Source organism: Arachis stenosperma, chromosome 6 (genome assembly GCF_014773155.1).
Source record: "Arachis stenosperma cultivar V10309 chromosome 6, arast.V10309.gnm1.PFL2, whole genome shotgun sequence".
Lineage (NCBI taxonomy): Eukaryota > Viridiplantae > Streptophyta > Magnoliopsida > Fabales > Fabaceae > Arachis > Arachis stenosperma.
In genome coordinates, this window is record NC_080382.1 from 25,491,514 (window position 1) to 25,506,096 (window position 14,583).

The 14,583-nt window shown below is 35.4% G+C and overlaps 1 non-coding gene and 1 pseudogene across 1 annotated transcript; both read left to right on the top strand.

The window, feature by feature from the left end:
- The first annotated feature begins 486 nt into the window (after window positions 1-486).
- On the top strand, window positions 487-590 carry LOC130937713 (small nucleolar RNA R71). Its single transcript, XR_009068917.1, has one exon. It is a non-coding gene; the product is annotated as a small nucleolar RNA R71 (small nucleolar RNA).
- A 6,481-nt stretch (window positions 591-7,071) lies between these two features.
- Window positions 7,072-12,444, top strand: LOC130932488 (cellulose synthase A catalytic subunit 1 [UDP-forming]-like; annotated as a pseudogene).
- Window positions 12,445-14,583: the final 2,139 nt, after the last annotated feature.

Here is a 14,583-nt window from a genome sequence, read left to right on the forward strand (position 1 = left end):
TTGTTGAAACCTTGTTGAGGTCTCTCTTGATTCTTCCATGAGAAATTTGGGTGATTTCTCCATGAAGAATTATAGGTGTTTCCATAGGGTTCTCCTAGGTAATTCACCTCTTCCATTGAAGGGTTCTCAGGATCATAAGCTTCTTCCTCAGATGAAGCATCCTTAGTACTGCTTGGTGCATTTTGCATTTCAGACAGACTTTGAGAAATCAAATTGACTTGCTGAGTCAATATCTTGTTCTGAGCCAGAATGGCATTCAGAGTATCAATCTCAAGAACTCCTTTCTTCTGACTTGTCCCATTGTTCACAGGATTCCTTTCAGAAGTGTACATGAATTGGTTATTTGCAACCATTTCAATTAGCTCTTGAGCTTCTTCAGGCGTCTTCTTGAGATGAAGAGATCCTCCAGTAGAGCTATCCAAAGATATCTTGGATAGTTCAGAGAGACCATCATAGAAAATACCTATGATGCTCCATTCAGAAAGCATGTCAGATGGACATTTTCTGATCAATTGTTTGTATCTTTCCCAAGCTTCATAGAGGGATTCTCCATCCTTCTGTCTGAAGGTTTGGACTTCCACTCTAAGCTTACTCAATTTTTGAGGTGGAAAGAACTTTGCCAAGAAGGCATTGACTAGCTTTTCCCATGAGTCCAGGCTTTCTTTAGGTTGTGAGTCCAACCATGTCCTAGCTCTGTCTCTTACAGCAAAAGGGAATAGCATAAGTCTGTAGACCTCAGGGTCAACCCCATTAGTCTTGACAGTGTCACAGATTTGCAAGAATTCAGCTAAGAACTGATGAGGATCTTCCAATGGAAGTCCATGGAACTTGCAATTCTGTTGCATTAGAGAAACTAATTGAGGCTTAAGCTCAAAGTTGTTTGCTCCAATGGCAGGGATAGAGATGCTTCTCCCATAGAAGTCGGGAGTAGGTGCAGTAAAGTCACCCAGCACCTTCCTTGCATTGTTGTTGTTTTCGGCTGCCATGTGTTCTTCTTCTTTGAAGAATTCGGTTAGGTCCTCTACAGAGAATTGTGCCTTAGCTTCTCTTAGCTTTCGCTTCAAGGTCCTTTCAGGTTCAGGATCAGCTTCAACAAGAATGCCTTTGTCTTTGTTCCTGCTCATATGAAAGAGAAGAGAGCAAGAAAATATGGAATCCTCTATGTCACAGTATAGAGATTCCTTGAGGTGTCAGAGGAAAAGAAAAATAGAAGGAAGAAGTAGAAGAATTCGAACTTAATTAGATAGAGTTCGAATTGTGCATTGAGAAGGAGTGGTACTCCATAAATAGAAGGATGTGAGAAGAGAGGAAGAGATTTTCGAAGATTAATTAGAAAGATTTTAAAAACATTTTGAAAAACTTTAATTTGATTTTTGAAAAACAAGAGTGAGAAGGAGATCAAGTAATTTTTGAAAAAGATTTGAAATTAGAAATCAAAAAGATATGATAAAAAAATTATTTTGAAAAAGATGTGATTAAAAAGATTTGATTGAAAAGTTATGCTTTTAAAAAGATATGATTGAAAAGATATGATTTGAAAACAATTTTAAAAAGATTTAATTTTAAAAATTAATGACTTGCCTAACAAGAAAAGATATGATTCAAACATTAAACCTTTCTCAACAGAAAAGGCAACATACTTAAAATGTTCAATCAAATCATTAATTGTTAGTAAGTATCTTTGAAAAAGGAAAGAAATTGATTTTGAAAACATTTGATTGAAAAGGTATGATTTGAAAAAGATTTGATTTTGAAAAACTTTGAAAACTTGAAAAAAAATTGATTTGAAAACAAAATCCTCCCCCTTGTGCCATCCTGGCGTTAAACGCCCAGAATGGTGCACATTCTGGCGTTTAACGCCCAATGCACTACCTTTTTGGGCGTTAAACGCCCAACCAGGCACCCTGGCTGGCGTTTAAATGCCAGTCTGTCCTTCTTCACTGGGCGTTTTGAATGCCCAGCTTTTTCTGTGTAATTCCTCTGCTGCATGTTCTGAATCTTCAGTTCCCTGTACTATTGACTTGAAAATAGAACCAAGATCAAATAAACAAGGCATGCAAGACACCAAACTTAAAATTAGACACTAGACTCAAACAAGAAACATAAAATATTTTTTTGGTTTTTATGATTTTAAAAATTTTTTTGGATTTTTCGAAAATTATATGAAAATAGAAAATAAAGGTTTCAGAATTCTCAATTTGGATTCCAGGAATCATTGCAATGTTAGTCTAAGACTCCGGTCCAGGAATTAGACATGGCTTCACAGCCAGCCAAGCTTTCAAAGAAAGCTTCGGTCCAAAACACTAGACATGGCCAATGGCCAGCCAAGCCTTAGCAGATCATTGCTCCAATAGCAAGATTGATAGGAATCAACAAGCTCTTGTGATGATAGGTTGAAACCTCGGTCCAATTAGATTAGACATGGCTTCTCAGCCAGCCAGACTTCAACAGATCATCATGAAACTCTAGAATTCATTCTTAAGAACTCTGAAGAAAAATACCTAATCTAAGCAACAAGATGGACCGTCAGTTGTCCATACTCAAAACAATCCCCGGCAACGGCGCCAAAAACTTGGTGCGCGAAATTGTGATCACTACACAACTTTGCACAACTAACCAGCAAGTGCACTGGGTCGTCCAAGTAATAAACCTTACGCGAGTAAGGGTCGATCCCACGGAGATTGTTGGTATGAAGCAAGCTATGGTCACCTTGTAAATCTTAGTCAAGCAGACTCAAATGGGTATAGATGATGAATAAAGCATAAAGATAAAGATAGAGATACTTATGTATATCATTGGTGAGAACTTCAGATAAGCGTATGAAGATGCCTTCCCTTCCGTCTCTCTGCTTTCCTACTGTCTTCATCCAATCCTTCTTACTCCTTTCCATAGCAAGCTTATGCAAGGGTTTCACCGTTGTCAGTGGCTACCTCCCATCCTCTCAGTGGAAATGTTCAACGCACCCTGTCACGGCACGGCTATCCAGCTGTCGGTTCTCAGTCAGGCCGGAATAGAATCCAGTGATTCTTTTGCGTCTGTCACTAACGCCCCGCCTGCTAGGAGTTTGAAGCACGTCACAGTCATTCAATCATTGAATCCTACTCAGAATACCACAGACAAGGTTAGACCTTCCGAATTCTCTTGAATGCCGCCATCAGTTCTTGCCTATACCACGAAGACTCTGATCTCACGGAATGGCTGGCTCGTTTGTCAGGCGAGCACTCGGTTGTCAGGCGATCAACCATGCATCGTGTATCAGGAATCCAAGAGATAAACACTAGAGCCTCGTATGCTTGTAGAACAAGAGTGGTTGTCAGTCACTTTGTTCATAGGTGAGAATGATGATGAGTGTCACGGATCATCACATTCATCAAGTTGAAGAACAAGTGATATCTTGGACAAAGAACAAGCGGAATTGAATAGAAGAACAATAGTAATTGCATTAATACTCGAGGTACAGCAGAGCTCCACACCTTAATCTATGGTGTGTAGAAACTCCACCGTTGAAAATACATAAGAACAAGGTCTAGGCATGGCCGAATGGCCAGCCTCCCAAAGTGAGTTCAATCATAAAAACATGATCAAAAGCTCCTCAATACAATAGTAAAAGGTCCTATATATAGAGAACTAGTAGCCTAGGGTGTACAGAGATGAGTAAATGACATAAAAATCCACTTCCGGGCCCACTTGGTGTGTTCTTGGGCTGAGCAATGAAGCATTTTCGTGTAGAGACTCTTCTTGGAGTTAAACGCCAGCTTTTGTGCCAGTTTGGGCGTTTAACTCCCATTTTGGTGCCAGTTCCGGCGTTTAACGCTGGGAATTCTGAGGGTGACTTTGAACGCCGGTTTGGGCCATCAAATCTTGGGCAAAGTATGGACTATCATATATTGCTGGAAAGCCCAGGATGTCTACTTTCCAACGCCATTGAGAGCGCGCCAATTGGGCTTCTGTAGCTCCAGAAAATCCACTTCGAGTGCAGGGAGGTCAGAATCCAACAGCATCTGCAGTCCTTTTCAGTCTCTGAATTAGATTTTTGCTCAGGTCCCTCAATTTCAGCCAGAAAATACCTGAAATCACAGAAAAACACACAAACTCATAGTAAAGTCCAGAAAAGTGAATTTTAACTAAAAACTAATAAAAATATACTAAAAACTCAACTCAAACTACTAAAAACATACTAAAAACAATGCCAAAAAGCGTACAAATTATCCGCTCATCAGAGTCATAGGCATATGGTGGTGGTTGATTATCACAAAAGGAGTCATCATAGCCATTGAATTGGCATGCATTAGGATGGAAATTATACCTATAAGTGTCCGAAGGTTGTTGCCAATAGGAGTGATCAATTCCTTGAGGCTCCTCCCATCTTGGAGTGTTCCATCCTTGGTGCATGTTATCATTGAAGTTCACATTTCCTACAACACAATTAGAGCCAAACTCATAGCCAAAGTGAGAATTCATTATGGAAAAACAAAATAAAACTAACAAAATCTAGTAAACAAGCAAAAGACAAACTATTTACAATATTCACATATGTACAATAACCAATAACATAACACCATTGCAAATCCCCGGCAACGGCGCCATTTTGATGATTTGATTTTTGACGGTTTAGAATTTCACTAATGAAATCTCGTTGTAAAGTATAGTCTCTAAACCAACAATAATCCTTTCATACAAAAATTTGTTTGTCACAAGTAAAAACCCCTAAAATCTATAAACCGAAGTATTTAAACCTCGGGTCGTCTCTCAAAGGACTTGTAGGGTAGTGTTCTTGTTATTGGTTATGGACTTGTTTATTTTGGGGTTTTAGATGAGAAACATGAATAGTAAATCGTGATGAAATTCTATTAACAAAATGGTCTTGGCAATGTTTTGGTTGTTAAGGGTCTCTATCATTATCACTAGCCACAATTATGGTAGTTAAGTGAGTTATATCAATCCTAGTCCATAAATCCTAGCTTTTCACTAATTGGATTAATGAAGGCTAGAGTCAATGGCTATCAACTATCAATCACTTGGATATTAGTAACTCAAGAATTCCTAAGTTACCTTCCCAAGCCAAGAACATAAAACTCTACTCTAAAATCCATCCAAGCATTTCACCAAACACTTGGAAGGTACAAAAGAAAAGTATAGTAAATCACAAAAAGAATGAATTCTAACAACAATTGAATGCAAAGAATTAACAACAATCAAGGAAATCACAATTATCATGAATTACCTCAAATTGCATTATTAAAAGAAAACAAAAGAACAAAAATAGACCTACAACAAAGTGAAGAATTACAAGGATTAAAGTACAAAACTAGAAAGAGGGAGAGTAGAGGAGTAAGAATTGATAGAGGAATAGTAAATCAAAGCATGAATTAAACCTAGATCTAAGAGGAGAGATTAACCTAAACCTAATCCTAATTCTAATTCTAGAGAGAAGTGAGAGCTTCTCTCTCTAAAGACTAACTAAAAAGCTAACTTCCTAACTAATGATTCCAAGATGATCTCCCCTTCAATCTTTGGTCCTTTTAGTCTTTTCCCTCCAAAATTCCAGCTCCAAATGGGTTCAGAAACCCTCCAAAATCACCAGGCACAAGTTGCACTAAAAGAATCATGTGCGCACTGCGACGCGTACGCGCACGGTACGCGTACGCGTCCCTGGCCGATTTCGCGAAGTGCGCGCGAGCGCCTTGTGCGCGTGCGCGTCCTTGGCCGAGATCAATTCTTTGACTTTTTGTGCTTCTCTCCACTTGCATGCTTCCTTCCTTGCTCCTTTGATCCATTCCAAGCCTATTTCATCCTGAGATTACTAGCAAACACATCAAGGCACCTTATGGAATCAAGAGAGAATTAAAATTATCAAATTAAAGGCCTAGAAAGCATGTTTTTACAATTAAGCACAAATAAGGGAGAGATCACAAAATCATGCTAATTCATTGTCTAAATTTGAGAAAAGGTTAGCAAAATACTCTAAATTCAACACAAGATAAACCCTAAAAATGGGGTTTATCAACCGATAGAACATCCAGTCAGGAGGGTGGATGAGATGGAAGATGGACAAAGGGCGAAAGGCAGAGGGAGACCTAAAAAGGACATCCATGAGGTGCAAACGAGATCTACATGTAAACGGTCTCTCTGTAGACATGATACATGACAGAGCATAATGGCGTCGTTTGATTCATGTAGCCGACCCCATTTAGTGGGACAAGGCTTTGTTATTGTTATTGTTTTTTGTCATATAAAAGATATTATTTATTATTGACAGATTTTTTAGCTTAATTTTTTTTAGTTATATTGAGAGCAAAAAAGAATAAAAATAAATTTAAAAACAAAAAAAGAAATTTTATATTATAAAATTTAAAAATAACGTATCTAAAAATAATAATAATCATAATATATAAATTGAGGTAATAATTTAAAATTTTATAAAATTAATTTAATTAAATACTAATATTAGAATTAAATTATTTAAATAATATCTAAACTATTTTAGTTCTTAGACACATATAAATTAAAATCATTCTCATAATAATATATACTCAACTGAAATAATGTTATTAGTGTAAATACAAATTATTATTTTATTAAATAAATTTTATCATCTATTATTTATGTAATATAACAAAATATAAAATAACTACACTGAAAAACTAAATTAATTTTTATTTTTATTAATAGTATTACATCAATATACCCTTGATAGTTTCTGAAAAAAAAAATTACAATAGGTTATAAAAGTGTTTTTATTACGAAAATCTTTTTTCTTTGAATTTTATACTGCAGTGACCCCACGCATAATTCCCATAAACACATCTGCCAGTAAGTGACATGTGGTCCCCACTGAATTTTACACTCCACTGCATTCCTCGTCCGTCCGATACATAACAAATCTAACGGCTTACAATCCCCCACGATCTCACATATCAGCCTTTGTTTAACTAGGTTCTACATGGCTGGCGTTCCTCCACGATGACCACTTTTCCACCATACGATCCTGAATCATCCAACGGCTAATATTTTTGCATAGAACCTAAGAACATGGCAGCGAAGCAAACAACACTACAACAGCAACAAGTAACAACAATTCAAGGGAGGGAGTGACTGTTGAGTTGGCTGAACAGTTTGGGAAAAAAATAAAAGAATGGATCAAAGTGGTGGAATTGCGACTGGGCCGCGCGATGTCCTAGGAGTTAGGAACGGTTCCGACATTGGGGTTAGTATCGTATCCTCTTTTGTGTTAAAAAAATTTAAAAAAAAAAATCAGCTTCTGTGTTATCCGTTTACGCAAATGATATAGATAATTTTGTTTTCAAAATTTTAATTTGCCAACTTTTCGTTTTTTGTTCATAAGATTCTGGACGATCACAATGTTGTTTTCGTTTTGATTTGTTTAGTTTTGTATTTACTTATTCTGCATCAGTCTGTGTGTATGAATGGTTTTTCTCCCAAAGTTCCGTTATCTGTTCTTGAAGTTTTTTAAATAAATAAAAGAATTTCGTTAAGACAAGAATAATACAAGATAGAGGATAAGAGTTTTTCTTTACAAGTGCAAAAAACAACCACGAGATTAATCGGTTTAGCATAGATTTTCAATCTCTCAACAAGCCTATAAAGATTATGAAAGATCACAAACTTTACATCAAATGGATACAGCATGTCTAATCCTATCACATAACACTTGCTTTTATGAAACATCCATGCTACGTTTACACACAAAAAATCAGCCACCAGATCGTCCCCTCTCACTGGTATAAAATTCATGCTAAAATACAAAATATATATTGAAAATGTATGAAACAACACATGTATTTATACACAAAAACATAGTGACCAAATACTCCAAGTAGTGGTGTATACTGCACAGTGGCACAATGTTATTGCATCTTTCCTCCTTCCAAAACCAACAAACATAATCAATAGGGAACAGATCTCTAGTTATAGAGATAAGTGATGAAATCAAGTGAGCAAGATCTCGCGTTAGAATCCAGTTAACCAGGATGATATGTTCTTGCAATTGAAATGGGAGATGGAAGTTGTAGTCTGTATAGTTATAGAGATATAGAGATTTCACATGAGTGCTCTTTATTTATTCATTTCCCCTTCCAATTGAAGGGAATTCTAATTTCTATATGCTGCAAAATACTTTCTTCTTTTGTTGGATTTGTCAGTGGAAAATGTCTTGGAAAACTCTTTTAGTTCAGTTTATCCAATGAAATTTACTTAATGATTGATTCTGTGTTCAACCAAGATTTTTCAAACATCAAGATTATGATAAAGGAGAACTTGTTTAATCTTAATAATGTTGGCCTTTGGCCATGTCACATTTTAATTTTTGACCTTAAATTTGGTACTTACATGCTTAATGTTTTCTAATATGATCCAATTCTAACGTGTAATTGATATACCTTACTTGTAGTGTAAACCCTTGAAGAATTTGAATGGTAAAATCTGTCAGATATGTGGCGATACTGTTGGATTAACAGCCACCGGTGATGTTTTTGTTGCTTGCCAAGAATGTTCCTTCCCACTTTGTCACCGTTGCTATGAATGTGAGTGCGAGAATGGGAACCAATCTTGCCCCCAGTGCAAGACCAGATACAATAGTCACAAAGGTGCTAGCTTGTGCATAATACATTATTTTATTGTTACACCTTTGGGTCCTGAAATGAATTTTAACAGACATGAATCTTGTTTTCAGATAGTTCCCATTTGGAGGGAGATGAGGATGATTATGAAGATGATGATGATGTTGATGATATAGATAATGAGGTAAATTATGGAGAAGGAAACATTAACAAAGCAGGGATACAATGGGAAGAAGATGCTGATCTCTCTTCTTCGTCGGGACATGATTCTCGGATGCCAAATTCAAATCTCCATATCACAAATGGGCAGCCGGTAATGTAATAAACTTGTTTTTGATATTTTCAACTTGAGTATGCTAGTAAGTTTGTATTTGATAAAAAAAAAAAATTGAAGTATGAAATAGAAAAAGAAAAATTCATGCTATTTTTGATATTCTCAACTTGAGTATGCTTGTAACTCAAACTCTTTGAGACTCATAAACTTTCAAGATCTTCCGCCACGTTTTCTCTCATTTTGTTCTTGTGCTTTACATTCTCTCTTAAGAGTTTATTTATGAAGCCTTGTGAGTTTGGTAAGGTTGCTTCTTACTTCTATTTGTTCTGCTGCCTTTAATTTTGTACTTGATGTAGAAGTCAATATTTAAAGAATGCTCAGTGAAATAAGTGATTGTATGTGTAAGGAAATAATATAAATCAAGTCTTTATTGTTATTCATTTAGATATGAACTCTATTTATGTTTTCATATATATATAATCCAATGGCACTTGTGCTTTCCTTTTCTTGGTTAACATTGTGTTAGATAGGCGTTAGAGATCAGCGAGCCACATTTTAGAATATGTTCGCCACCTTTACTTTTTCTCTGCAATGTTCTATTGATCATGATCATGAACTACGCTGATAGAAACAACAAATAGTTTGAAAACAACCCTCTACACGTATTTGATGCTTTTGCATTGATTTACTAAAATGAACAAACAACAAATTAATCTCTTTTGTATCGTCAGCTATCTGGTGAAAAACCGTGTGCTACTCCTGATACAAAATCTGTTCAAGCTACATCTGGTCCTTTGGGTCCATCCAAGGCTAACTCACTTTCCTACACCGATTCAAAGCAGCCAGGTATCAAAAGTTTACCTGATGTGATGGTAGTATGCCAAACTTTATTGTTTTTTGGAATATTCAATTGAACATTTCTATCATTGCAGTTTAGGTTACTGTTGTCAACCCACCAAAGGACAAAAAGATGATTCAGATCCCTTAATTTTGAAATAGAAGATAAAATCTTGTTTTTGCTGAAGCTACTAAAGACCTAATGTAATTCCTACACCTATATATTATATATACAATTATACATCCACAATAAAACTAACCAAAGTATGGAATATTCTTCTTCACTGTCCAAGTTTAAGAAAAATTAATTGTGATTTTTGATGCAAGAATTGAGGCGTTATTACCTTTAGTGGTTTATACATTCTTCTTTTTATATATGTTAATAGTTTACTAGATTCAGATAGAAGTTTTAGAAGCTTTTTGGTTTGAAAAATTTTGGAAATTGATATTAGTTACATGTCATGCTTGGGACGAGTAGGTTATGAATGGATATTAGGAAAGGTGGGATTTGAGAGGCAATATCGAGAACTACTATACAAGTTTTCAACTTTTGGGTATTGATGGAATTATGGCATTGTCCTTATTCTTTCAACTTTGTAGAGAATTAGGGCTCATTGCTATCATTATTCAAGAATTCCAGTGTGGTGAGCATTTTCTAAACCAATTATATCATACTCCTACCGAAGTGTTGGCCAACACAGTATTTTCCCAATTTACCAATACATGTTTTATGGAAGATAGTCCAATAACGGTTGAACTTTAGATCATCCTTTGATTAAGCGGATTTCTCTAGGCTTTACATTTGAACTCATCTGGTGTTTTTCTCACTGTCAAAGGTCAAAAGTTTCAACAGCCATAATCACTGTCAGATTCCTTCCGTCAATTCTCGCTTTTATTAAGGTGCTCTCTTTTTCTTCATAAAAAAGTTTCATCAATTTGAAATGTTAATCTGCTAGGTGTCCTAATATTAATACTATTGCTGTAATTTAATATCAAATTAGAAAAGGGACTGTTATGACGTTGTGCATGAGATAATACCTCGCAACCAAATCTTTCATTTTGTTAGTAATACAAAATTACAGATTATTAAATGTCTTTCCTTCTTTATCTGATATTAAGGTTCCTAACTTGCAGTTCATAGTTTAATTAACAAGTATTGGTGGTAGGAAACCAAATCTTTGTGGCAGTATGCTATATACATCACTATTTGGTGTTGGTGGTAGCATTATATACTCGAGCAATTCCTCTCTGAGATATGTTGAGGAGTTGAAAATTTCTGTCACGTTGAGAATTTTTTTACCCTTTTGTTCTTGTAAAGGGGAATCCGGTCATATTATTCATGTAATCCTTTTTGCTGCCAGAGTTCATTGAATGAATGCATTCTTGCTGTTGTGTTGTTTCCATATATATAGAAATAATTTGGTCATCTTGATTTTTCCCCCTTTTTCACATGATCCAGGTCTTGAGAGTGATGAAGAGGTCAGAAGAGTGCCAGAGATCGGAGGTGAATCTGCTGGACCTTCAGCTTCCCGTCCAGGCGCCGGTCCAACTGGTGGGCAAGAACGTGGTCAGGGGACTGGGGATGGTCAACGGAAGAGAGGCAGAAGCCTGGCGGACAAAGAAAACAAACGGCTAAAGAGGTAATGTTTGTGTAAGGTTGGTGATATGGGGAAACAATAACTGATTTTTCTAACTAGAAAAGAATACCAATCTTTCATCTATTCGTGGTTACTTTCTTTTGCTTTTTCTCTTGTTTTGTTTTGTTGCATTTCTAATAACCAGAGTCAAAGACTTGGAGAAGAAGAACTCAGAGCTCAAAGAGAGGCTTTCCACTTTAAGACTTGGAGAAGAAGAACTCAGAGCTCAAAGAGAGGCTTTCCACTTTGCAGAATGAGAATCAAATGCTAAGACAAGTATGTCAGTATTGCATATTTATTATACCATGTCATTGTCACAATGACATTATAGTTGTTCTATATATTCTCATCACCATTGTGATATTCATTTGTTTATGGAGGCATAGACATAGAAACAATTTTGTTTTTCTTTTTCTTTTTCTGTATGAGAGACAAAATTCTTGTATTTTCTATACTTCCTAATAGTGGCAGAAAATATCTGTCACTGTTTCTCTATCTCTTTCTTTCCATCTCTTTCTTTTTTTCCAGTTTTTTTGTTTCTTTTTGTTCATCTTAGAGACAAAATGCAAACGCAACTTTGCATTCTGTCTAAAGCATTAAACACAGTCATGATTTATGCTTTCTTCTATAGCTTCATCTGCTGACAAAATAAAAGCTGCAAAACAATTTAAGGCATCCTCATAGCTTCTCTTTATCTATTGTTTCTGTGGATATATACTTTAGTGAAAGAATGTAAAGGATATTTGCGTGATCTCTTCGATAGTTTACAATCTTTAGGATCAGTTTGGATAGGAATTTATGGTCTTTCCCATATTATGTCAAAGTAAATTGCTCATCTTTATGTGTTTGGTTCTTATTTATTTGATCCTATATGTTTGCAAACTTTGCATGTTATGTTTCAGTCCTCTGTGGCTGCTGATGAATTTGATTTTCTACAAAAATATATAGCTTTGGTTTTGTAAGTTGTAACTTTGTGTGATTGCTTTTTGCAGATATTAAAGAATACAACAGCTAGCAGGAGAGGGAGCAACAGTGGTACAAATGCTGAATGAACTTGATAGCAAATACAGCAGAGAGAGAGAGAGAGAGAGACAAGTTAGGAAAAACAGAAAAAGGGGGGGGGGGGGGGGGGGGATATGAACAAGAAGAGATAAACAAGAGAAGTTAATTCTAATGATTCTTTGTAAGGCACACTGAAGTACCAAAATTACCAACTGAACGATCATGTATACTCATGGAAGATAAAAAACCGTCCGAGAATGTTTTGATTTGTTTAACAAGTTTACTCAAAAGGGACATTTCTGTTAGGAACATGAGTTTCTATTCTTCAATAGGTTTGATACTGTGACATGATCGGTAATTTTGGTACTTAAATTGATTTGTTGGAGCATAAAACGGCTTGACAAGCCGGCAAGTTCCCACCAATCGAATATGAATCTAATAAAAAATATATTTTTCTTTATCATTTTATGTTATTGTAAGTTATAACCTTTAATTCTATACCCAAAAATTATTATATCTAATTTTCGGTTACTATGACTTTTAATAACTGATTTCTATATTATTCAACTATAATGATGCTAAATCATCTTCAAATTTAGTACTTTTCATGTTGTTCTAGGGCATTTCTTCTCTATTATGAAAGAACGAGATTAATTTATTTTGGTGTAGTTACTAGTTAGGATACCATCCAAAACCAAGCAAATGAATTGTTTTCCAACTTTTAGTAATTATTTTAAATAAAAACATTGATTTTTTTTATTAGAATTTTCGACTTTTACTCTTACTAAATACTAGTGTATGTAGCCTGGTTAGTGCTTGGGCCTAAAGAGAGAACTTGATTTAACGGATTGAGTCCAAATAAATTCAAACGAAGCTAATGAATCATTGACCAAAAAAAAAAAAAAAAATGAAGCTAATGAATCAAATTACAAGAAAAAAAAAAGCGTTCACAATTGTTAAATAAAAAAAAAGGCATTCACAATGTCGCTTTTAAATTTTGGTGTTGACTTTCAATCGTGTTTTCAAATAATGTAGAAATTTGATGTTTTTTTTATTTTTTTCAAAACATGTAAATCTGGGGTTAGATTTGAGTTTTTTATTTTAATTTTTTTTAACATAGATATCTAATCCTCAAATTTGTATTTTAGTATTAAAGAATTTTAAATGTTTAATTCGGACCCTAAATTTTGTATTCGAGACAAAACTGAGTCTCTAGTTTGTTCATCACCTTCATCATGCCATAAATCAAACTTTAGGTTTTGTATCCCAAACAAAACTCAGCTTTTTATTTGCAAATTCTAATTTTAAAAAAAAAATTATCTCCATATCTATTCCAAGAGTTACCTGAAACAGTGATTTATGCTTGAACATGAGGTCCAGACTCCATCTGAGGCAGCAACCAACTTGTTCTGGTGCCGAGGTTCTGCCGTCCAAATTCCTCGTGAGGAAGTGAGGGTGGTATCTGCAAGAGACTCTGATACTTAAGTTAACATGGGATTTAAGCAGATTTTTAGTAGATTAGGACTTAAATATACTTGAGAGTTGTCAGTGTATTTATATAGAGTAGATAACCACCTTTCGGAGTAGTTCCACCTTTGTTGGTCGATAATCGTTCCCTTTATCTTAGGAGTTTGTTGAGATCTATCTTATAGATGAGATAGAGATAATAGGAAATATTTAAGGAGGTAGTTACTTATTTGAATAAGCAGGACTGGACCTCCTTGTCGTACCCGACCTCTTATAAGGTTGGGCAAGTAGAAAATACCACCCTTTTTTGGGTGGGCCTTTATCCTTGTTAGCTCTGGCTTTATATTTCTTGGTTAGGGTATGAACAGTGCCCCTGCTTGAGCCCGAGCTTTTATAAGGTCGAATTCGAGCATTTACAGCTTCAGTTTCCTTCGTCGGGTACTCCGCCTTCAAGAGGTCGGGTACTCAACGTGTTTCAAAATTTTTGAAATGTTGCACTACTTGATGATGTGGCATACGTTACGCCATACTTTCGTTGGGATTTGTGCGTGACATTAAAGAGGGGTGTGGAAGACCAATACTACTTATGTTCATGGAAATGCAAGCCAAAAATACAGAATTCAATATAAAATATCATTATCTTCCCATCTATAAAGTATCTAGCAAGATTCTTGGTATTGATACTAGGCCATAATGGTGCTACTTAGAGGCAATAATATACATTAAGAACCACTATTAAATCTTGAAACTAACAACAAAGAGTAGAAGCAAGCAATCACATCACAAT